This window comes from Lissotriton vulgaris, chromosome 4_1 (assembly GCF_964263255.1).
Source record: "Lissotriton vulgaris chromosome 4_1, aLisVul1.2, whole genome shotgun sequence".
Taxonomy (NCBI): domain Eukaryota; kingdom Metazoa; phylum Chordata; class Amphibia; order Caudata; family Salamandridae; genus Lissotriton; species Lissotriton vulgaris.
In genome coordinates, this window is record NC_141691.1 from 1,698,255,905 (window position 1) to 1,698,281,026 (window position 25,122).

Sequence of the window (25,122 nt, forward strand, 5' to 3'; positions counted from 1 at the left end):
AATACAGTGTTAAAAATCACATGAAGAGCAGTTAAAAAACTTTTTTTTAAAGTTGTCAAAATACAGTGTTAACAATCACATGAAGAGCAGTTAAAAAACTTTTTTTTAAAGTTGTTGACGCAGCGTTTCGGTTTTATTACAGCAACTTCATCAGGACAAAGCTCTTGATATTTACAGGAATGAATTATCCCTCTCTATAATCAATTTGAGGTAATTTTCTTCAGAATAACATCCGTCATGAAAACACACGTGCCACTTGCTTCTACTTAGTGCACGGTCAATTTCTTTTAATATGAATATGTTCTTATATGAAAGAGTTGAGGGAGCCACTGTTACTTATTGATTACTTATTTATTACTTATTGATGCAGGGATGAATCCTTATATGTGGAGAATCGTAGCAACATGTAACTGGATGCTCGTTAGTCGACTAAAAGAATAACGAGTGGAGCAGGGAGGCCGTATTTCGTCGACCAGATCTGGAGAATTAAATACTCTGCATTTAATAAAGACGGATCCAGCAGAATGCGACAATTGACATAATTGCAATTTAAAACGCCATTGTCACTGGCTCAAAATTCTTTTTTGTATTTACTGATGATTTGATTGGTTTAGTAAATACAAAGCAAAGGACTGCCTTGCAGTAGTTTTCCAAAAAGGCAATTGGACCGTAAGGGGGAAGAATAACCCTAGACTTCCACAGCAATAGTTATCAATGAACCTTCAGTAGATTGGTTGCACTTAACCAAATGTATTTCTTAGAAATTTTTTATATTCATAACAGGAACTTAATTTAGTTCAGAATATCAAACATATAGCTGGTGCTCCTAAAGGTATAACGACGCAGTTCAAGCGATCAAGTGAATAAATAGTGCGTAAATGCTAAACAAGATGCAGATATGTACATGTGACTGATAAGGACATATGGATGGAACAAACAGCAATCCAAATAGGAGTGTTGAAATCCTCAATTAAATTTAAAAATTTAAAAACCAGTCCACTGCAAACGTTGTCAGCATTTCGTCCCACCATACACATCACTTAGACAAGGGTTATCATAAGGACTAAATTATATGCAGGAGACACCCAAGGACGAAAGAATCATCTATCGATCAATGTATAACAAGCAAATGAACATGCTACATTAATGATCCTGCATGTTGTGATGTAATTCACTGCTAAATAGGACTTACCAACTGAGGTAAGTCGCCACTACCATCCAAAGATAAGTGTGGTAAGGCATATTACCTATGACGCTATAACACGGTACTGCAAACAGTTGCACAAGCCATCAACGAAAAGATGACAGGTATGTTCCCAATTAGTTATACCAATGAGTCTGTGAAGGAACAGGAACTTATCTTTGTATCAACCCTTATATGGTAACATTCAAGCAGTGATATGGTGAGTAGAAACATTGCCAACAAGTGAATAAAATCATCTATGGTCAAAAGGGCAGTTTATATACTGTAACTCAACTAATGCTAACTGTATAGCCTGCTGCTTTACGGTGCCATAAAATGGTCTGTAGAAAGCGTCACCCAAGATTGCATAAATATGCAATATTGAATCTGACCCATATACAAAGGGACCCATCGACAAAATCTTCAATAATCAACAAGATGCCACATAGCATGTGCCTGACATTTAATAATGATAGTGAAAATGCCGGGTAACAATTATGACTTTCACCTCAAAACAACCTGGAGGAAGACGTGGGTTTACTAATAGAACATTAACTAATAGATTATGCCAGAAACTTTAGCTCTACATAGTCTACATCACCTTCAGACAGCAAGCTTTATGCTACTGGGGGACTTGAATATTCATCTGGATGCCATCAAATGCTCCCAGGCTGCCAACTCTGAACAGACTCTATCATCGCTACAGCTTGATCAATTAGTTACTTTTCCGATGCACTCCAAGGGCCATATCCTGGACGACATTTTTACAAATGTTTTGAACACGACCGTAGCTGCCCCTCTGCCAATTCCCTGGTCAGACCCCTTGCTGATTCTGTTTTTAATTCCTAACACCGAAGGGTCCAAATGTAATAACACATTAGTAAATGTAATTAGACAATTGTCCAAATATGCCACTACACACTGGGTAACAGCCTCAGAGAATTATGTCCTCAGGCTAGATGGTGATGTGTTTGGCTGTTTGTCAAATTTCCAGGAGTGGATTAATTAATCACTGGAGACTCTGGTTCCTAGGAAGGTCTGTAGAACTTCAAGTGGAAGAACCAGTAGCAAATGGTTCTCATCTGATATAAGGAAACTGAAGAAAGATGGCAAGAGACTTGAGAGGAGATTGAGATACCAGTATGATGAGGAATGCATAAAGGTGCAAAAAAGCATTGAAAGAGTATCAGTATGTAATCCGTAGAGCCAGGCTAAAAGACTTTGACAACAGGATCAGTCAATCCATTTATCCCTTCAAGGAAATATAGGTCATTGTTAATTCTTTTCTAAAACCAAAGATGACAGGGCCTGGTCCCCCTTTGTCTACGGAACGATGTGAGCAGCTGGCCCATCACTTTTTGGGAAAGGTCAAACTTGTCTACGATTCCCTACCAGTAGCAGTATATTCACATACTGAAGTTAAAAATAATGGCACATTCAACATGCTCGAAGTTAAGTTCCCATTCTTCTCAAAACTGGTTAAGGAAGATATCTTAAGGGTTCCAAACACAGTTAAGTCGAGCTCACCCTTCGACGCAGCTCCCACTGACATCTTGCTGAGAGGAAAAGAGGCTGGTGTATCTGCACTAATGGGCATCTACAATCTATCTCTAGAGAGCGGATGTGTACCGGACTCATGGGAATACATGATCATCCACCCACTGCTGAAGAAACCCTCTCTATATTCCAATATTGTGAAACATTATAGACCCTTCTTGCTACTTCACAGGGTCAGTATAAATTTGGAAACATTGGTAAACGGGGTTCTTGGTCAAGTTTTGGATTCAAATAACTTACTGAACCAGGCGCAGACCAGTTTCCGATCTGGTTGCAATACAGAAACAGCCCTTTTACTTGGCACTAAGACCTTAAGAAGACATTGGACCAGGGTGGGACAGCTGTGCTCATTCTTTTAGGTTTGAGTACAGAGGACCTTTGCTTACTTGGAGCCTTACCTGCTGCCACTTCTCCACCGCAGCAGCAGCCTTCTGCCTCCCTCCCGCCGCCGCTTCTTCCCGCCAGCGGCCGCAGAGAGGAGGGGGCTCAGAGGGCACCAGGGTCCACGGACTACACTTCCCAGTGCCCCGCACCGGAAGCCGCAGCCACCAGTTTTGCCGCGCCAGGAGGCGCATTAAAAGGCGGTTAGACCCCGCGTCGCGGGATAGCGCCGGGCTAAGCCCGGACAAAGGGCGGGCCGTCTGTGGCTGTCCGGGGATGGCCGAGGCTGGGCTGGGACACCCCCCTTGGCAGGATTCATTTCACAGATACTCGTTCATCAGGCTAGTGAAACAAACGGACTGGTAATTACAATTCGTATATTCCGTTGTGCCACCCGGTTTTGTGGGACTTATCTATTGTTGATTCATCCTTAAGTTTGTGGTTGTACTATATTTATAAACAACATGGGCAATAATACTCCTGTTGCGCTAGGGCCAAAAAATAGGAAGATAATAACTTCTACTACCCCATTACCTAGTCTTACTCCTATAGATAAAATGTTGCAGAAGACTATTGGAGTGGTGATAACAGCTATTGAGAATATGGAAAGACGTCTTTCTCTCCCCCCTAGTTTGCCACCACTTATGTAATCAGACAACATTTCTATGGCTCTGGCTAACTCATCTGATTCACTACTCGCAGTATCTTTTGCAGGGTTTCCCGGAGCAGAGATTAACGAGAACTGCCCAGAACATGAAGCAGCCCCTATTGTATGTTCAAATATAGGAAGCAGGCTTTCATCAAATCCTACCATGTTGTCACCGAGTAGGAGTGTGATTCAAACCCCTCTCCCTCTTATAGTTGATGACTCAGTAGAATTTGAAGGTCATGAAGTATGTCCAAGTACTGACTTGACAAATGGGGACAGAGAAAATACTGATAGTCCACCAGCACGAACAAGGGGGCAAAAAGCAAAGAGTAAACTCAAACATATTATGAACGAGTTACCAATAAGTAAGCTGACAGGTAAAGGTCGCAGGAAATAATAGAGGGTGGCACACAACAATATAGGGCAAAGTGGTGATAAGGGCACGGGTCAGTTAAATGACATTGTCACTAAAACCCCTGAGGCAAGTACAGAGTTGGGGAATGTAGGTTTCTTGGTGAGAATGGAGGCCTTGCTTTCCACCTTATTAGGACCCATTAGCTCTAAGCTCACAACTATTGAAAAAAGGCTGCGCGCTATAGATGTGCAAATAGCAAAAATCATTAGCACAGGGATTAGTAACACTGGAATTAAAGCCAAAAACAATAACACTAATCAAAAAGTGGTTGCCCATAACTAAATCCTTGCCTCGACCCCGTGCACAAGTAAAATCATAGTAAGCGCGCAACCAACAGCGAAACAGTCATTGAAACCTAGCTTATCAAAGGCGGTCAGCTCAAGAGGTGTAATTCCAGCTACAGGCAACAGCAAAGTGATACCAGCAGAACAGGTAGATAGGGGTGCTAAGAACTGTCAAGTAGACAAGGAAGGACAGACTATAGCAACTAGCGCCAGACAAGTCCCGGCCCGCATTAGTTTACCCCCGGAATGCGGGGCCTATGTCGCGGTTTTAGTTAACGTCCCCAAATTAAGAAACGATCAAACGGAAAATTCTGCCAGCCTAAAAAATAGAATCCTCCACTGGTTGTCTGTAAATTGTAACTGTAATTTTCCAATGGAAGAAGCCAATCAAATTATTCTAACGAAAGGGTGGGATGGGTGGATCAAATTAGGAAAAAATTTGAGGGGGACTGCATAATCATAAATTTCAGATCTCCACACTGGGCCCAGAATATGCTGGCTAACGCCCCCCTCCCATCACTCTGGGAGTATAATACGACTCTTCTCCCTCTAGGTTACTTTTACAGGCTCCTAATGGATCCTAATCTTAACTCCAGGAATACTGCCCTACCATGTCATCAGGTAATGCACCCAATGTATCCAAAGGAGTAGTAGGAGGTTATTTACTAGTCACTTGGAACTTAGCGGGCATAAAGGGGAAACTAAATACTCCGTTTTGGAAGGATTTTATTACTGCGGGGTATGATAATATTTGCCTGCAAGAAACGTGGTGTCAGGAACCGATTCATGTAGAAGGATACTCCTCATACTGTTTAAATGCCATTAGTTCTTCAACTGGAAGAGCAAAGGGCGGCCTACTACTGTTGATATCCAAAAAATTAACTATCTTCAAAACTTAAAGTTATTCAGTAGTGGAATCTCATAGCCAGGTGCTGCGGCTGGAAAGTAATAGAGGCACAGATTTAATTCTTGTTAATTTCTACAATAATAACTTCAATGCCTCTAGGGAAAAGATTTTGTTACCTTTATAGAAGGAAATTCTAAGAGTTTTGGCAGTACCAAGCAGGCACGTTACCACCTTATGGGCAGGAGATTTTAATATTCAACCATGCCCACTGGCATTGGGAAACCCATGTGGATTCAGGAAAGAGATAAATAATTATGGTGGGGAAGGTACAGACCATCTACACTTCCCCATTGCAACTATGGTTTGTCACTAAACAAACTGTTAGTTAAATTTGATCTGGACTTACTAGGCTGCAATAAGAACAAGAATAACATCAGTTGCCCTACGTTCACAGGTAGGAATGTGAACACTAATATTGACCACATCTTAATTTCCAGTAATAGTGAATACTCTAATTTATGGGTTAAGGAAGAAGCTTTAAGTGATCATACTAGCATATCTATACTATTACTATGCTGGGGTAACCAACCACTTAATACTAATGTCTGCTCTAATGATATAGTAGCCTCAAGACCATATTGTATGAGGATCAAATGGGCTGACATTGATCCCTCCAAAATACACAAAGAGGTAGTGGACAAATGTAGAACAGAGATAGAGTATTGTCTTTGCGACGAAGTTAACCCTAAAATCTTGCTCTCAAGTTTCATTTAGATTAATGAAACTATAGAAGGTATTTTCACTAAAAAATCCAGGGGGAAAAGAGATGTTAGGACGGGTTGGTTCGACAAAAGTTGTACAAGGTCCTTTCATGAATTAAAAACAAGCATTGAGTACCAAGCCCCGGAACAATATAAACATTCAAATGCTACGTAATAAGTATAAAATAACTTTGATCAAAAGGAAAAAGGAGCTTCAAGAGGAAGCATGGCAAAACCTTAATTTAGCATCTGAAACGAATAACAGCAAACTTTACTGGGAGACCATAGTATACCAGAAATAACATCATTTGTGGATTGCAATGCGTGGATCGAACATTTTACCAATATTTTTAACCCAGATAGGATCATTTTAGAAACAGTTTCGCAGGAGGATCCTATATGGCAGCCTATGCCACTCGGAATAAACCTAGAGGAGGTATATGAAGGTTTAATTAATAGTAAAGGAGGGAAAGCGCCGGGCCCAGATGGGGTCCCGGTAGATTTGCTTAAAACCGAAATGAACCTTTGGGCGCCACTTTTAGTAAGGTTTTTTAATGTGGCAGCGGAAGGAAGTTTACCACCCTCATGGAGTCAGTCGGTAGTTATACCCCTTTTTAAGAAGGGATAAAAATCTGAAGCGTGTAACTACCGTCCGATTTCCCTTCTAGATGCATGAATTAAAACTAAGCATGGGCGAATTTTGCGAATCTCCCGTTCGCGAATTTTGCGGATTTGCGAACTCGCAATCCGCAAAATCCGCGAATTCTCGCGAATTTGCGGATTATTTTTTTTTTGTGTTCGCACGGGTTTCTGCCAGTTCGCGAGGGTTTTGTACAATTGCGCAAACGCGACCTTACCTGTCGGGTCGCAAGTTTTGCGAACTTGTTGTTTCTACGTGTCCAGCCTGTTTGGGACACTCTTCTTCATCACTGCCACTCTCTGTCACCACTGCCACTCTCTGACTACTCATGCCACCCTCTGGCCCACCCATGCCACCCTCTGTTTCATCACAGCACCCTCTGGTTGTCCAGTCAGTGTACATTATTGTGGCAAAGCAAAGCACACCTTCCCTGCCTCAAGTGACCTGAATTAATTTGGGGCTGATTAATGTGTCACAGAATATTTTTTTAGCTGGCACCTGCTTCCTTAGTGCTTCCTGATTAGTGATCTTTTGCACTTGCTAAGTGCTTTCATTGTTGCAAAATTAGTTACAACACCTGCCCTGCCCCAACTGACAATAATGAATTAGGGGCTGATTAATGGATTTGAACTTCCAGCCTGGCTCCTGCTTGTCTCCCTTAGCTGTAATTCAGGACCTTTGTGGCATATGTGTAACTATTCTGAGGTTCAGAGCAGGGTCACATAATAGTTGCAACTGGCAACTGAACTCTGGAGGGGCCCCTCAGGAAGCACTACAGGAAATGGCTACTAATGATGAGCCTGAACTTTTGAACCTGGTAAGTAGTTTCAGTTTTGCTAAGATCGTATTTCTGCAATTTAGCGCTTATTCGCGGGGCGCGAAGTTGTACTGGGAAGCCGCGAACTCACGCGAACAGTGCGAGCAAGCCATAAAATCCGCTGCTCGCGGATTTTGCGGGAGATTCGCGAATCTCGCGGATTGCGAATTTACCGAAAATCCGCAAAATCCGCAAGCGAAACGGATTTTCCGCCCATGCTTAATTAAAACTATGAGTAGGATAATGTTGAAAAGGTTAGAAACCTGGGCTGCCGAAAATGCAATTTTAACCAAAGTACAATATGGCTTTAGAAAAGGCTTGGGGACACTAGAGCAGTGCGTTAATTTGGATCTCCTTAGTAACAAATATATCACTGCTAAGGATGGTTCATTGTTTCTCTGCTTTGCGGATTTGAGTAGCGCCTTTGATCTTGTAGATCAAAGTTTTTAATTGATCTAGGTGCACCCAAGGAAATTATACATTTCCTAGCCAGGCTCTATGAGAAGCTGTCTTGTAAAGTATGTTATGGACCCTTTGGTGAATGTACCCCCTCTCTTAAAGTTTAAAGAGGCATCCATCAAGTTTGTGTTTTAGCACCCTTTTTATTTTCTTTATTTATTAATCAGGTCGACTCAACTTTGAGTCTGATCCCTGCGAGATGCACCATACATAGGAGGGAAGGCGGTCCCTATATTTTTATATGCGGACGACGCTGTTTTAATATCACGTACTCAGATTGGCCTACAGAAACTTATTGACAATTTTATGATATTTATCGAAAGCAGGAGACTTAAGGTAAACAAAACCAAGACTTTTGTGATGACATGTGGGAGAAAGGCTAAGTCAGTAAGTTCTAGTTTCTTTATTGACAAGGTCAAAATGCAACAAGTTAAAACTTTTTGTTTCCTTGGGATTACATTCGCAGGGGATGGCAAATGGTAACATGAGTTTGACAATATCAGTTTAAAGATGAGCAGGAACACCAATAGTATTCAAAACTAGGGGTCAGAAGTATAAAAGACAGGATGGCTATTTACAACGGATGATGCACTTCATTGGCTTTGTATGGTGCTGGGGTATGGGGGCACCAACATAATCCAACACTCCAGGGAGATGAAAATAAATTTCTTAAAAAGCTACTCTGTGTACCTACCTCGGCATCTACGGAACTAGTACATAAGGAGGTAGGAATCGAATATATCTCTGACATAGCTACACTACGCCCTCTGCTGCTATGGCATTCCATTTGGGCCAAAACTGAAACACAGTTCACAAAAGGGATTATTTGTGACTGCCTGAGGCTTGATCATGCATCCCATATTTCTTGGCTCAAATACATCCATTACTGGTACAACCTCCTGTTTGATTGCAATATTTTTCTTGAACCTGAGAATGTAGTTTTAATCCCCAAAAAAGAAATAAAAATAAGGTGTCTTACATACAAAAAGGAGAACCGTGAAAAGATTTCTGGAATGTTACCGGCTGTGGCTTTTTACCGGGATCTACAACTAAATACTGGTTTTCAGTCTTACCTTTCTACTGTTACTCGAAATTCCCACTGTTTTGTTTTAACGCGTTTAAGACTGGGTATCATACATCATCTAAAAGCTTTTCCAAAAATGAAATCCAGTTCAGACTCTGTATGCCCATGTGATAATACTTCAAGACAGACAGAGTTGCTGCCACTTTTTATTGTTTTGTAAATTTTATTATTCATATAGGAAATTTTATCTAAAACCTATCTTCTTAAAAAATCATGTTTGTTCCACAAAAATAGCAATGAACCTAATATGTTCTTTGGAAAGCCGAGATAATTGCTTTTTTGACATATATATTGAAATGTACAGCTGCCAGGAAATCCATAGCCACCTGATATCATTTGACTGTGTTATAACAAATTTGACCTGTCTGTACCTTCAAACTGTATGTATACTTTAGATTTAGGGTATAGTCCCCGGTAATATCTAGGACTTACTAAGAGAAGAAGCATTACATTTGAATGACAAAGTTTTACGTATTTCAGGTCTTTGACGTGATATAAATGTTTTCTTTGTACTTGCTACTTGGTGGGAAATTTTGCTCATGAATTGTAGTATCAAAAGGATGCATAAATGAAATATCCATTTTAGGCTAACTGATGATTTTAAATATTTTTAATTGATTGAAAATGTTTATGTATTTGCTTCGCTTATATGGTTATGTTCTATGAACCGAATAAAGCATTTTAAACTGAAACTGAAACTGAGTACAGAGTTTGATGCGGTTTCCCACCCAATTCTATAACAAAGGTTAGAAAATATTAGATTTACAGTGGGAGCATTAACGTGGCTTACCTCGTTTCTAGCCAATAGAAGCTTTCAGGTTAGTGAAGGCTGTTATTTGCCAGAAAAGCATAGACTAGAGTGCGCAGTGCCACAGGGCTCATCGTTGAACCCAATGCTATTTAATGTGCACGTTCGGCCTCTTTCAAATATCAACTGCGCCTTAGGTTTCACTATGGTATCATACACGGACCTAGATCGTTGTTTCCCCTGCCACTTAATGTGCACTCAACCTTTAAAAGACTAGCCACCAGCCTGGATCAGGTGACCACAAGCTGTCTCAAGCTAAACACTGAGGTTCAAGGTCTGATACTCTCCCATCTGGACTATGGCAATTCACTCTATTTGGGCAGCCCCTCATATGTCACCAGTAAGCTGCAGGTCACTCAGAATGCTGCAGCAAGGGTATTGTTGGGCTTGCCCAAAACAAAATCAGTATGTTTTGCGCTCACTCACCAGCACTGGTCACCTATAAAGAAAATAATCAAATTGAAGGAGCTATGTATTGCACACAGGATAAAGCAGGCCTCTGGTTCTCATAACCTATAACAACTTATTACCCCTTGCACTACTTTCAGGGACGTAAGATCGAATGACCTCTACCGTCTAGCTGTTTTTAGGATCAGGAGAACAAAAAGTGGGCTTTTTGTTTTCCTACCAGGTCAACAAACTCTGGAACTCTCTCCAGATCCAGCTTGCATGAAACAAAAACTCATTTAGCTTTAGTAAACAGTTAAAAACTCACCTTTTCTTCTAGTTATGTAAGTCATCTTCTGTCTTAACTTTTTCTGTCAGCGCCGGGAAGCCCGCTGTGGGTATCTATGCGCTCTATAAGAACTTTTTAAAAATTTGCCTCTCACTATTAAACATGCTGGCAGCTAATTCTACAAGGAAACAAAGTTGACAGTGTCCTTTAAAATCATATGGCACAGGGCAGTGTGCTGACAAAAGTAAATGTAGGCAACACATTTTAAAGGAAAAACAATGTCACCAAAGTCCTTTAACCCCTTCCATGCTCAGGGCGGCCGGGAGCCGTCCTGAGCCACAGTGGGCGTGTGCTCAGGACGGCTCCCGGCTGTCCTAGCACCCACCCATGGGGGAAGCGCTGGCACCCCCCAATGGGCCGCCGATCTGTGTGCCCCCACCACGGATTGGCAGGGGAAGCCCTTCCCCTGCCTCCCCCGCACCTCTTTCTGCGTCATCAATGATGTTAGCAAGCGAGGCGCTCTGAAGTCATTGAGGGATTCCCAACATGCTCGAAGCCATTTGCTTCCAGTGCGTTGGTGAATCAGGAGTTTCTCCTCCGAGCGGGTGGTGGGTGCTTTTTAAAAGGCATCGGAGGAAAGGAAGAGTTTTCCTTTCCACCAATGTCATTTAAAAAAGCATTCCTGCTGCACGTTGAAGCCTGGGGTGCGATTGTGCAGTAAGAATGCGTTTTTTAGTTTTGGGTTGTCGCCCCTTGGGGCAAGGGTCGCTCCTGTTGCTGGAAAATGTATTTCCTTTGTTCTGCCCCTCTTGGGGAGGGGGGGTTGCAGATCTATTTAAACAAATATAGAAAGATCGCCTTTAAAAAAAAAGTTATATTTATGTAGAGGTGCCCACTAGGCCTCCAGGGATTTTTTTATTTTTAATGTCCTTTTTGTGTTTTGGGGAGCGGCCACTTAGGTAAGGGTCACCCCCCTATGTAGGGACAATATGTTTTAAATAAAAGTAGCTCACTAGACAACCAGGGATACATTTATGGAGAGTGGCCCCTTGGGCAAGGGTCACTCCGCTTGGGGGCATTGTTTTGGCCTGTCTGACCCCTAGGGGGGGGGCAGATCTTGTGATATTAATTTATTCAGTGGCCCATTAGACCACCAGGGATTAATTTGTGGGGAGTGGCCCCTTGGTCAAGGGTCGCTCCCCCTAGGGGGCAATGTTTTTGGCTGTCTGTTCTTCCTATAGGGGGGTAGATCTCGCCATAGTTTATTTAGTGGCCCACTAGACCACCAGGGAATAATTTGTGGGGAGTGGCATTTTGGGCAAGGGTTGCTCCCCTTTGGGGAGCATTAATTTGGCTGCTGGGGGGGGCCAATCCACAGATTTGTTTTTTATATGGCCACTAGGCCACCAGGGATTGTTTTTTATTATGTTGGGGAACAGCCCCTTGGGCCAGGGTCGCTCTCCTTTATGGGAGAATGATTGGAACCACTTCTGGCCTTTTTGAGTGGCAGCTCAAAAGTATGTTTTTATGCCCATCTGTCCCCAAGGGGGGCAGAAGCCACTAATCACCAGGGTTTTTTAAATGTCGGTGTTGGGGAGTGGCCTCCTGGGCAAGGGTTGCTCCCCTTTTATTGGGGTGAATGTTTTATTTATACTGTTAGGCCCACCTACCGCTTAGCGTGGTTGGTGGATTGTGTGTGGACTGATGCATTATTTGCATATGTGATTGTAATGGTTTTTTTTTCTTTTTATTCTAGTGTTACGCTTTTGATTCTTGTTTGCGGCTTCGGCAGCGGTTGTTCTGCAATTTTGCGTACCTGCAGTTATTTGGTAAGAAAAACATTTTTGTTTTGTTTACTCCAAATGAGTATTATTGACATGCATGAATTACATTTTTTGTAAGTGGTGTCATAATGGCAGCCTATTTGTTAGTGTTCTGAGCATGAAATTGTTTGTGATATGTTTTGCATTGTCTTATGTGTAATTTTCTTTTTCTTTTTTAGTGGGATATTCTTGATCCTTACTGTGTCTGTGCAGAGTGGGTGGTGGTGAGTCTAGCTGTTTCTGGCAAGTGAGTGGTATTGCGTCGGAGTATATAGTAGGGGTGGGCGGGAATTGCGAATTTGCCTTTCGCAAAATTCCGCGAAATGGCAAGAAATCTCCGCGAGCACGCAAAATGTCACGTGCTTGCGGAGATTTTGCTGCGCCTGTCAAAAGTATTGCCTGTAAAGTGGCGCTACCGTGTTTGCGTGAGAATAAAACCAACCTGGTCACCGTGTCTTGCTATATTTATTTATTTATTTTATTTATTTGCCGCTTTGTGGCCAACGTGCTGTGCTTTATTTATTTATTTTTCATGTTTTCTTAAACTTTTTTTTCTGCCCTTCTCCATCCAGACACTGCACTTTGAAAGAGAACAATGAAAGAAACAGACTGCTTTTCCAGCAACATAATTTCATTCGATTTTGGATCCATTTCACTAGGGAACAAATGGAGGAAGTTTGCCAGCAAGTGAGTAGGATCGAGGTTGAGGTAGAGACGGACAGAAAGAAAGAAAGGAAAAAAGAGAGGAAGGAGGGAGGGAGGGAGGCAGAGAAGTGGACACTTGGGCTCCTGCAAGAGTCTCCATCCAGACGCTGCACTTTGAAAGAGAAAAATTAAAGAAACAGAGCCGGGAGTTCTCATTGTCAACAGTGTAGGGAGTTCTCAGGTCAATTGCTGTTGTTGTGTTGTGTTGATCTGTCTTCTGTTGAGAAACTCCGGAGAGTTAGCCGATAATTATGAAGGCGCTCACGTCAGATCCGAGTGCTATGCGAAAAATGTCGAGCATGTCCCTTAACAAAGTGTGAAGAGCCAGGTGAAACAATCCGAAACCAACAAACGTCTACAACATAATTATATACTTGCAACTTTGCTAAAAAGGCCTCAAGCAGCTGGGCTATTTATACAGACTGAGAACAACACCGCTGAGCAAGATTTCACAAGCAGGACACCCCACCACACAGCACAAACAGACACGCACACGCATGCACTATTCAGATTACTCCTGAGGCGGAAGCCGGGAGTTAGGAGCATTGTACCTTCTTGTTTTTAAATGTTATTATTTGGCAATTTCCTTGTGTTTTAAACTTACGGCACTTGACTGCTGGAATCTTTTCCCTCACTCCACTGATTAGGCGCGGAGTCTCCACCTTCTCAGAGAGGCTGCCGGTCACACTCAACGCCCATTTCGCAGAGGGTACGTTGGGGTGGTAGTCTAGTCCTCTGACGCGCTCTGCGTCAGCATAAAGGCAGTCACATCGGCGAAGGCGCCCTATTCAGATTACTCCTGAGGCGGAAGCCGGGAGTTAGGGGCATTGTACCTTCTGTTTTTAAATGTTATTATTTGGCAATTTGCTTGTGTTTTAAACTTACGGCACTTGACTGCTGGAATCTTTTCCCTCACTCCGCCGACATGGAGTCTCCACCTTCTCAGAGAGGCTGCCGGTCACACTCAATGCCCATCTTGCAGGGGTACGTTGGGGTGGTGGTCTAGTCCTCTGACGCGCTCTGCGTCAGCATAAAGGCAGTCACATCGGCGAAGGCGCCCTATTCAGATTACTCCTGAGGCGGAAGCCGGGAGTTAGGGGCATTGTACCTTCTGTTTTTAAATGTTATTATTTGGCAATTTGCTTGTGTTTTAAACTTACGGCACTTGACTGCTGGAATCTTTTCCCTCACTCCGCCGACATGGAGTCTCCACCTTCTCAGAGAGGCTGCCGGTCACACTCAATGCCCATCTTGCAGGGGTACGTTGGGGTGGTGGTCTAGTCCTCGGATGCGCTCTGCGTCAGCATAAAGGAAGAAGGTCATGTCTCAGCGCACTGGTCGCGGGCAGCGGGCGCCCTTTTGTCGCGCCAGTTTGTGCCCATCCGAGCCCTGACGAGCCCAGAGGCCACGATCCCTGCTCAGAATCAGACATATTCTAATTCTCTTCATATCATAGCTTATTCCTCTATTGAGCGCCATAACATCCGTAAAACAGTTTCAGACAAACAAGTATCCATTTTAAATTGCACAAAAAAGTTCCCCGAACAATTGGAAGGTCCAGTAGCTTGTAGATGCTGCACTTTTCATGGAAACCAACTTACAAGCCATATACCGTTAACACAACCCCTAAGAACCTCTCCTTTGGAGGGTCTAACCTATATTTTATGCAATGTACGCTCCCTGGCTAGACATCCTTTTGAAATATGGGATTTGATTAACACACACTACCCGAGATTTGCTTTTTAACTGAAACTTGGTTGAACCCTATTAATCACCCTATTATTAATGTAGCTATTCCAGACAATTATAAATGTATCCATCTTGATAAGGAGGGGGAAACGGGTGGGGGAATAGCATTGCTTTTAAAAGTCATCTTAGTATCTCTTGGATAAATACATTAGTAGATGAAAACCTGGAAATAGGCATTTTTAAAGTAATATTATCCCCTTCAGAAAGCTGGACAGGGGCCCTAGTTTATCGGCCTCCTGGTCCCAAAACAGAGTTTGTAGACAGAATAGTGGATCAGTTAGCTATCCACGTCCTTCCCTCTAGCAAGTTTCTGCTGTTGGGTGATTTTAATTTCCATTGTGAAAGGCATTCATCACAAGAGGTAAATAAACTCCTCATTGATATGGAGCAGCTGGGGCTCTCTCAAAGAGTAAAAGGACCTACTCATAACGGGGGACACACACTTGATTTAATCTTTACGAATATTGATTCTCTCATGTGTGATTCCCCTTGGCCTCTTACTTGGACTGATCATTCTATGATCAATTTTACGATGCCAACTGTTATTCGGACATCTATTGCACAAACTGCTATCAAGTGTCAAACTGTGCACAGATCTTGGAACTCCTCAGTCATTTAATAAGGCTTTCCTGCCAGTTCCGTGTACAGAGGATCAGAATGTATCTAACTCACTGATAGCATTCAATGAAGTGTTGGTGAAAGCTCTGGATGTCACTATTCCGATAAGGAAAAAATCCAGACTAACCCTTAACCGACGCTCAGCACAATGGTACTCTGCCGAAATAAGGCTGGAAAAATCTTCCTGCAAAAAATTTGAGAGACACTGGCGAAGGAGTAAATCCCCTCAGACTAAACAGTTTTAAATCTGCCTTGGCAGCTTATTATTGGAATTTAAAGGCAGCTAGATGTCTGTATATTTTTAACCAAATTGAGAGCTCAAGCAACTCATCAAAGGCCCTATTCGACATTGTTAAAGATTTTGTGGCACCTGTAGCGTGTTAGCAATCCCCTATAGAGTCCCAAGAATTATGGGACTCTCTTGCTAGGTTTTTCCAGGAGAAAATTTCAAAAATGTACTCCAATTTTTTTTTACCGGACCTGGCAAACTTACCCATTGTATTCTGTCTGGGTAGTCCCATTACACGGACCGACTGCTCTCTTAAATGCTTTACGCCGGTTTCATTAGCAGAGACTCAAAAAGCCTTAGAGATGGCTAAATCAAGCTCTCCTGCGGATCCTTGCCCCCCAAAAATCATGTCTCTCTTGCCTCATATTCTAGCTCCCACTGTTCAAAAAAATGTTAACCTCTCAAACCAAGAAGGCATAATCCCGGCCTCCTGGAAGGAAGCATTTGTCCGTCCTATTCTAAAGAAGCCTTCGGCCAACCCCCAAGATCTGGGCAACTATCGCCCCATCTCTTTGTTTCCACTCTTAGCCAAAATGCTTGAAAGCATTATTAATCGGCAACTGAGCAGCTACCTTGAAACTAATTGCATCTTGGACTTCTCGCAATCGGGTTTCCGTGGGGGTTTTAGTACGGAAACTGCTCTTTTAGCAGTAACTGATTCCCTGAGGATGACTGGTGGTGCCGGAGGATCAGCGATTCTGATTCTTCTTGACCTCTCCGCTGCCTTTGATACCATCTCGCACACTAGGCTCGCGGAGAGGTTAATATCTTTTGGCATTCAAGGTGTTGCTCTTAAATGGCTGCAGAACTTCCTGACGGACGATTTCAAACTGTCATCTTGGCCCCTTATCAGTCCGAGAAAACACCATTGGACAAAAGTGTCCCCCAGGGCTCCTGCCTTAGCCCTACCCTTTTTAATATCTATATGGCACCATTGGTTAAGGTAGTGGAAGCCTTGGGATTCGAAACTATTTTGTATGCTGATGACACCCAGCTACTGTTCAACATCGGCCCAAACATTAAAGCAGACAGACTCCGCTTTGCCACGGGTATACTTGAAATATCAAACTGGATGACTAACAACTGTCTCCAGCTGAATCCGGGCAAGACGGAAGTCATGCTTCTTGGGAAGTCTGCAGCAGCCTGGTCCAATTGTGTAAATATTTATCAAGGACCCCCTGAGTACACGGAAATAGAGTTCCTAGACCAGGGAAAAGCAAATGATTTGATATGTATCAATCTAGGCAACAGAACGTAATAAGTGGTCGAAATGAACTGAGCTAAAACATTGGTTTTTTGTAAAAAGGGGAAGTTCAATTTTATTCACAAATTTTAAAAAAAACACATTAAAATAATAATACACATTCACAGATTCTAACTAACATACGTGACTTAATAAATCAAAAAATACAACACCGTTAAAAAAGGAGGGAGCAAATGATCCAACAAATAAAGATTACATGAAATCAACACAATTTTTAAGAAAGAGAAAAATGTGGCTAAATTAATCTCTACGCGCGTTTCGGCGAGCCAGCGCCTTCTTCTGGAGCAGCCACGATAGTATCTAAAAAAGGAAAATTTCATAAACAAAAAAATATTATGTACAATAATGCATCACTTTTTGTTATCTAACACAGAGACACTTTAAAACAATCCAATGTTATTCTGAATAGTCTCAGACTTTCTATTTTGTTGTGACCAACCTATTAATATTACAATATTATTTTTACGGATTTCATTTCCTTGCCTTAATGATCATTGTTTTTTGTGGTTTAGAACATCCTCGTCACATAAACAAAGAAAAGAAACTCGTGATACAGATAATCCAGATTGCAACGTCAATTAGCATTAATACATTTCGTGTTTTTAAAGTAAGTGACCTTATCCATGATATAAGTATATTATATACTAGTATTGAGGCCCCGCCTTGATAACCCCTTGCTAATTGCCACCATCTAGAGTGCTCCCTATTTTTTCAGTATTAACACCAAGGATTTGATTAATCAAAGAGGTACCAATATCAGAATCCTCGTATTAGCCATCCATTGAAAAAATCCTCCCCATTTGTTCACCAATATTTGGAACTGGTCTACTCAATATTTAGGAATGGTCCACCCTTGATTATAAGGTATCTCCCCCTTCTCTTTCTCAACCATTACCTTAAATAACAATATATGAGTCTAATTCATCGACTCCAGTTGTGGTCTTCTCAATGATCATTAAGGCAAGGAAATGAAATCCGTAAAAATAATATTGTAATATTAATAGGTTGGTCACAACAAAATAGAAAGTCTGAGACTATTCAGAATAACATTGGATTGTTTTAAATAAGCATGGGCGAATTTTGCGAATCTCGCGTTCGTGAATTTTGCGGATTTGCGATCTCGCAATCCGCAAAATCCGCGAATTCTTGCGAATTTGCGGATTTTTTTTTTTTTTTGTGTTCGCAAGGATTTCTGCCAGTTCGCGAGGGTTTCGTACCAGTTCGCAATTGCGAACTTACATTTCGTCGCGCAACGGTCGCGAATTATGTTGTTTCTACGTCTGGTTCATCATCACAGGTTCCCAGCACCCTCTGTTTCACCACTGCAACCCTCTGTTACATCAATGCCACCCTCTGGTTCATCATTACTGTAGATTATGGGGGGGAAAAGCAAGCACACCAGCCCTGCTTCAACTGAGATGAATTAATTTGGGGTTAGTTTATTAATGTGTCACTGTTTTAAAATTCCAGTCTGGCACCTGCTTCCTTATCTGTAATTTTGCTTTCTGTTGCAGTGCATTTTTTTTCCCCAGGACCTTCTTTGTGGCCTACTTGTAGCTATTGTATGAGCCTGCTGTGAGGGTCAGAGCAGGGTCATACAATTGTTGCAACTAGCAACTGAATTCTGGAGGGGCCCCAGTCAGGAAGCACTACCGGGAATTGTTACTAATGATGAGTTTGAACTCTTGCCCCTGCCGAGTGCTTTCACTTTTGAAAAACTCGTTTTTCTGCAATTTCGCGGGGTTCGCGGGGTGCGAACACGCGCAAGATCGGATTCGGAAGCCGCAAATTCGTGCGAATATGCTATTTGTTTTTTTTGCGGCGTGTTAGTTGGCAAGGTTTTGTGCGTTTTTGCGAGCCGCTCGTAGCGCAAGACGCGAAGTTACCCTCGCGGTCGTTCAAGGGCGCAGCCATCTTGTTTGCCTGACGTATTTCCGTTTCCGGAAAGTCCGCGGCTTGCCAGTACAGTCTCGCGCGTGTTCGCAAGGAAAATCTCGCGCGAACTTACCCGCGCGGTCGTGAACGGGCGCGGCCATCTTGTTTCTCATTCATTGCTATGGTTCTGGGCATGGTCTTTGTATCCTCTGTCAATCTCTGCCATCCTTTGCTTGTTTGAAGTTTTTTTTTATCTATTTTACTTATTATCTATCCCTCTATTTTTCTAGCCCTATATTTTTGTGTTTACTGCTACTTTTGGTTAATTTTAAACTACTTTTGTAAACTCTTTTCTTTTCTTCTCTTCCCTATTCTATTTTCTTTATTCCTTTCCGCCCAGACCATGGTGAAGGGAGCCGGGAAGCATCCCGAGAAGGGGAAGGGTCCCGCACCCCGTGTCCGGCTCCCGTGCGGGCGTTTGAGGGGGGAGCTAGTGATGCCACGGGAGATCTTTACCCCGGAGGAGGTGGCCCAACTCATTTTTTATGTTCAGCGCCGCCTCCCCAGGACCATCATGGGAGGCGGCAAGATCAGTGCCGGGTACGGGGCCCGGGAGCGCCGGAAGCGGTGGGAGAAGGTGTGCCAGGCCATTTACCACCACTCTCGGGTCTGGCGCACCTACAACCAGGCCACCCACCGCTGGACGGATGTCCTGACCCGTGAGCGAGATCTGCTCGACCTCCTTGGCCTTGAGATCCCCGGGCTTGGTGAGTAGTAGTAGCTATGTCTTTACTACTATGTTTTCTCCTGCTGTGTTATTATATTGCAAATTTTTGTTTTTTACCAAGAGCAATAATGCTGCTCATTACATTGTAGGTACATTTTATTTCAAAATCTTCTGTGCATTTCAGGTACACTGCTCTCCTTCTCAGTAGTGTTGCTACTATGCTTATTTGTTTTAGATTTTGTGTTCATTTCATTGGCCTGTGAAATTATGTATGAGTGTAGTTGAAAGAACTGCGCAATGCTACACACTAAGGTTCAGATTTTTAATTACCGGCGCATCCATGCAAAGTTGCAGGGATGCGCCAGTAATTGTGCGTCACGCCACCATCACCCATGGTGCGCCGTATTTACAATGCGGCGCGCCATGGGCCCAAAACGTCACCAAAGCGTTACGCATCTGTGCCGTAAAGGTGGCGCATTGCTGGAGTTGCGTCGCAACGATGGTGCAGCTCCATCAATTCTCTGGGGTGCCCTATCTCCCCAATGCTGCGTCAAGCCGTACGTCTGCTTCAAGCAGGCGCAGGGTTTGAGTCACGCATCATTGTCCTCAAAGTGACTGATTGAAATCTTGTAGATTTCCCTCAGCCACTTTTAGGATGCGTTCCTGCGCAGGAACGCCCTCTCTTGCGCCGGAACACCCCTATTGGCGCAGGGCTTTACAACGTGATGCATCTCCCAGATGCGTCACGTTGTTAATATACGCCGCACCATTGCGCCTCTTTTGTGCTGTCGCTGCGTCACAAAAGTCACGCAACAATGGAGCAAAAGAGCCGCAAGGGCCTTATAAATCAGCCCCTACAGACTCAAGTCCAGTCCTTCCTTTGTACACATGGCGATAAGAAGAAATAGTGGTGGTGGATTAATAGTTTGAGTATTTTAATGACTGGTGAATGTAGTAGGAAACTTTAGTGTTGTCGCTGATCTTCAATCACGATGGACTTTGGCTGTCACTTTGCGTGCTGCGGACTGCTGCCTGCCAATCCTAGGCAAACCTTTTTAGTACTTTGTTTAGTGAGTTACATAGGGTAGTTTCCAATTCGACGGTCCGCAAATCAAGCAATACTAAAGTAATGACGTAGTCGACCACATGAGATTGGTCAATAATATATCCCGTGGAGTCGTTCCCTATTTGCTATTTCGCAAAAATATTTTGTTACTTTGTTAGTTCTTTTTTAAATGTTTGATTTGGTTGAGAAATATCATCCATGTTTTCTGTTTTTCTTTCTTTCATGTTGTACATCAGCTTCCCCCAGGGGCAAGAGGAGGACACAGGAGGAGGAGGAGGAGGGTGCTGTTGTCGATGCAGGCCAGGACCGGGCAGTCGAGGGCTCCTTTGCTGGCCCCAGTAAGTTTTGATTTTAATATAGAGTACTTATTTTTTCCTAGCGTTCCTCATTCGATTTTTTCTAAATCGTCTTTGATCTTCTTGTAGACAGGATCTAAATTCTTATCCTGCCTCGACTATGACTCCGTGTGGTATTACTAGATTATTCTTATTAGTCTGTCTGTGTAGCTAACTAAGATTGCACATTTGGCATTTCCATTGGACTCCCATTCTAGTCAGCAATAGCTCTATGCACTGAGTGTAGTCCTCTGGGATTATCCATAATGTCTTTTCAAGTATTCTAAATGTTTATGCTTCGACCATTGCCAACAATAAAAAGGTGAATGACCACCACCAAGAAATAATAAGATACTACTTTACTTTTGGTTTGGATAGGAGGACAATCCATTCTACTACTGTTGCAGGGACAAATCTGCACAAACAGAACTATGGACACTAAATAATGCATCGCTTAGCTTATCAATTATAATAGGTGCTGTAACTGTTAGACTTTCCACATACCTCAGTGATAACAGACTTTGTAGTTGAACCCCCAATCTCCTTACTGACTAGATAGTGTGGCAGAGTCATTTAGCTCCCAAAGTCACCGATGGCAGAGGCACGGACTCATGCTTGCAAAAATTCGAAAACCTTTAGCTCATCCACTCTAGTCTGGAGGACCAAAAACCACAGAGTCTATTTAAGTTTAAAAGCTTTATTAAAAGTAAACACATTTATTAAATTCAAGTTTGTCATAAAAGTGAACGTGTAACTGAAAATGGAAAAGTGCTTAGTGCTGACGATTAATTGGACACATTTCTTGTGGTCGAGCCGAGCTCTCACCTGGTTTGAACTTGATCCTGCTCGTGTTCTTAGAAGTCAAGGTTCTGTCTGTTAGGAGAAAAAGTGGTGCGTGTTAAAAAGTAAAAAGCAAACATTCATCAGTTGTGCCAAAAAGTGCAGCAAGACAACAGCCTTCCCTGGAAAAAGGGACATTTTTACTCTAGAGTACACATTCAAAAATTATTAAATTGTACACTTTTTTTCACATTTCTTTCTTCCTCCTAGACCAAATATTATATAGTAGTGAGTGGTGTATTCTAACATTATTAAATGTACTTTGTAGGTGGAACATCTGGAGACGGGGCCAGCGCGGAGGTGGTGGCATTGGACGAGGAGGACAACTCTGGGGAGGAGGCGGTGCAAGTGCCGGAAAAGGACATGCCTGTGAGGGTTCAAACGGTGGTGGCGGGCAGAGGTAAGCTATACATTCCTTAGTCATTGAGATTGAAAACTGCAGAGTGTGCTTTCTGCACGGGTGTATTATAAAAAAAGCAGGTAGTAGCCTCCTCTAAATGTACTTCGACTTAGCTGTGAAGTTTTTGGCGAGAAGAATCCCAATCAGATCTGAGGTGAACTTGATGGATGGGATGAACGAAAAGCGAAAGAAGGGTGTAAGTAAGTGTGGAAGCACGAGAAATGTAATGATGACTGGCAAAGAAGAATGATATGTGTTTGCTTGGTCCCCGAGGTGGCTGGGAAGGTAAGAAAATGGTATGGTGCATGGCTGGGTGAATGATGAAGCAAGGATGGGTGGAAGGAGAACAGCCTGGGTGGGTGAGACAGAAACTGTATGTGTGCAATATACTTTGAATGGATGGATGCCTGGATCATTCATGGTACTATCTGACTCTTAGATAGCATATGTGAATCTAGAGAGAGTAGACGGTCACTGGATGAACTAAGTGTTACTTTGAAGAGCATGTAACACCGCACCCGCACGTCCGTTCCAGTGTAGGAAAGGCAAGGAAAAGAAGTTGTAACGTTGTCCAAAGACTACCATGAATAGTAGCAGTAGTTTGTATTGCAACTGCAAGCACAGCATATATCCAGTTATTACGGTGGACACTCCCTACCTCCCTTAATAACTTTAGTTTAGTAGTAGTACGTCATTCATGTGTGGGGGTATCACTGTTCACTCAATAATAAGCAAAGCACCTAAAGTCATCCCATATGTCATCAAATACATCCCATGTGAAGTGATAGATAATCAGATAATTTAGCTTCTTCATTTTCCTTTTCTAATACTCATTTGCACAGTAGGGTGAAAGCTAAATTAATTAAGCAGTAGCCCTTTTAACAGAGTATTCTCAGTGCCACCCGTAATAGAAAAGTAAGAGCTTCACCACCTGCATGTACTGGACCGGTACAGTAACGCAAGTCTGTCTCACTCACCATGGTGTGCGTCTGTTTTTCTCGGGTGCAAGTTCACTGCGCTGGCATTATGCCGGCTTGCATAAGATAACGTACCAATTTTCCTAAACAAGAGAGAAGAAGAAGAATAAGAGTGGTGTACTGTCATAGTCGACTGTAATAGAAGTCCATAGTGCTCGTAGAATTTGTTCCTTAAACTCCCACTAATGTTATAGCAAGGATGAAGAAGTCGGAGGTTACATAGATACTGTCCTCAATAGTTATGCACTGTGCTTTCAATTTGCTACTTGTACTGTGAAAACTTTCTGCTCAATCATTTTGTGTTAATCTTAAGGAGCATTGGTTACAGACTATGTCTTTCTTTTTTCATGTAGTTGCTCCTTCCAAATCCAAGACACCATCAAGGAGGAAGGAGCTGGCTCGAATGGCCCGGCAACGGAGGCTGGATGCCACTGTTGCTGAATATCGGCGGCTGGTGGCCCTGGAGGAGGAGGAGACGCAGTCTGGAACAACAACAACGTCCACTGGGACAGCTGCATCCTCCTCCGTGCGGGCTGCCAGCCAGCGCAGTGCTCCAGTGGTACGGAGCCGGGCTACCAAAGCCAAACACCACCGCCCAGCAGCAAAGAAAGCAGCTGCCCCTCACAGGATTTGCAAGGCACACCGGCGCCGCTTATCCCTCAGACTGTCCTACCTGGAGCAGGAGGTCCATAATTATAAGAACGTGGTGGAGGGCCTCCGCTTCGAACTTGCCACCCTCCGCAAGGAGCATGATGCCCTGGCTGCTAATTCCAACAGCACCCTGCCATAGTGTCCCTTGCCCCTTTTTTAGAGACTTTTGGGGGGTGGGAATTGGGAGTTGTGATTTTTGGGGACTTTTGAAGGACAATCGTTGGGGTTAGGGAGGGTCTTGCGGGAGATTCTTTTGTTAGGGCTATAAAAATATACTTTTTGAAACTTTATCTGACCATACCTGTTTTTTACTGCTTTTGAGTCTGGTGGGTGGGGGTTTAACATAACAGTAAGTTTGTTTTCCTGAATAGTCCTAGGACTTTAGTAGTACTACCGTCAATCAAATCTCTCGTCTCTCCTAATACTCCATTATACTACCTCCAACCAAACGCCTATCTTACCTGTAATTTCTGTTTGCAAGTAGGGCTAGGCCCAGGGCTGGCTCCACGGGAAACAGCAAATAAGGTTGGCAATCCTGGGCGGATAAAATTTCCTCATAGCGGTGGTACTAGTGGTGTGACACAGTGGCAGTTGCTTGCCTATGAAAAAAAAGAAAATGAAATCTGGTTTGTCCTCCTGAGCAATACAAAGGTACAATACAGAATATAGCAGGTGACAGAAGTACACTAGAACAGTGCCACGTTGTAGCCTAACAAATGTTAAAGTATAACTAATTCGGTTGAAGTTCTTTGACATTAGCCATGGGTCTTTGTCAAGCAGAGTAAGAATATATCCTCGGATTTCTTCACCAGCCTGTTGCTATCACCTTATCCTCCCCAGCAAGTGTGTGGATTTATTGCTGTAATTTAGTCACACATCAATCAAAACCACACAGCCCGGGGGAAGAGGGTTAGGGTTTGAAAAATGGATGGGTACGGGGGTTTTTGGGAAAGGTTTTGGGAGACAAGAAAAAGTAGCACAGCATGGACGAACAATTGTGAACATAAACAAATCTTTGGGTACAAACCTATCCATCAATCTTTGAAAGTGCATACACTACTGCATGCATGTCAGTGAAAAGTAAGTAGTACATTCGACAACTGTGGAAGAAAGAATGCGACAGTACAGGGCCTGTGTGGAATTATTGATAACGATATTCAACATAAGGTCTCTGTAGCCAGATACCCGAGAGCCTTGCTGGTCACTATAAATCCATTCACAAAAACACTCAATGGGGTTGGT

General features: G+C 42.9%; 1 protein-coding gene and 1 long non-coding RNA gene across 3 annotated transcripts in view; one reads left to right on the forward strand and one right to left on the reverse strand.

The window, feature by feature from the left end:
• Window positions 1–25,122, reverse strand: part of LOC147724419 (membrane-spanning 4-domains subfamily A member 4A-like) — a 540,727-nt gene that overhangs the window by 485,180 nt on the left and 30,425 nt on the right. The gene's annotated exons all lie outside the window — the stretch shown is intronic.
• On the forward strand, window positions 20,948–23,768 carry LOC147724420 (uncharacterized). Its single transcript, XR_015310094.1, has 3 exons — window positions 20,948–21,015; window positions 22,121–22,252; window positions 23,583–23,768. It is a non-coding gene; the product is annotated as an uncharacterized LOC147724420 (long non-coding RNA).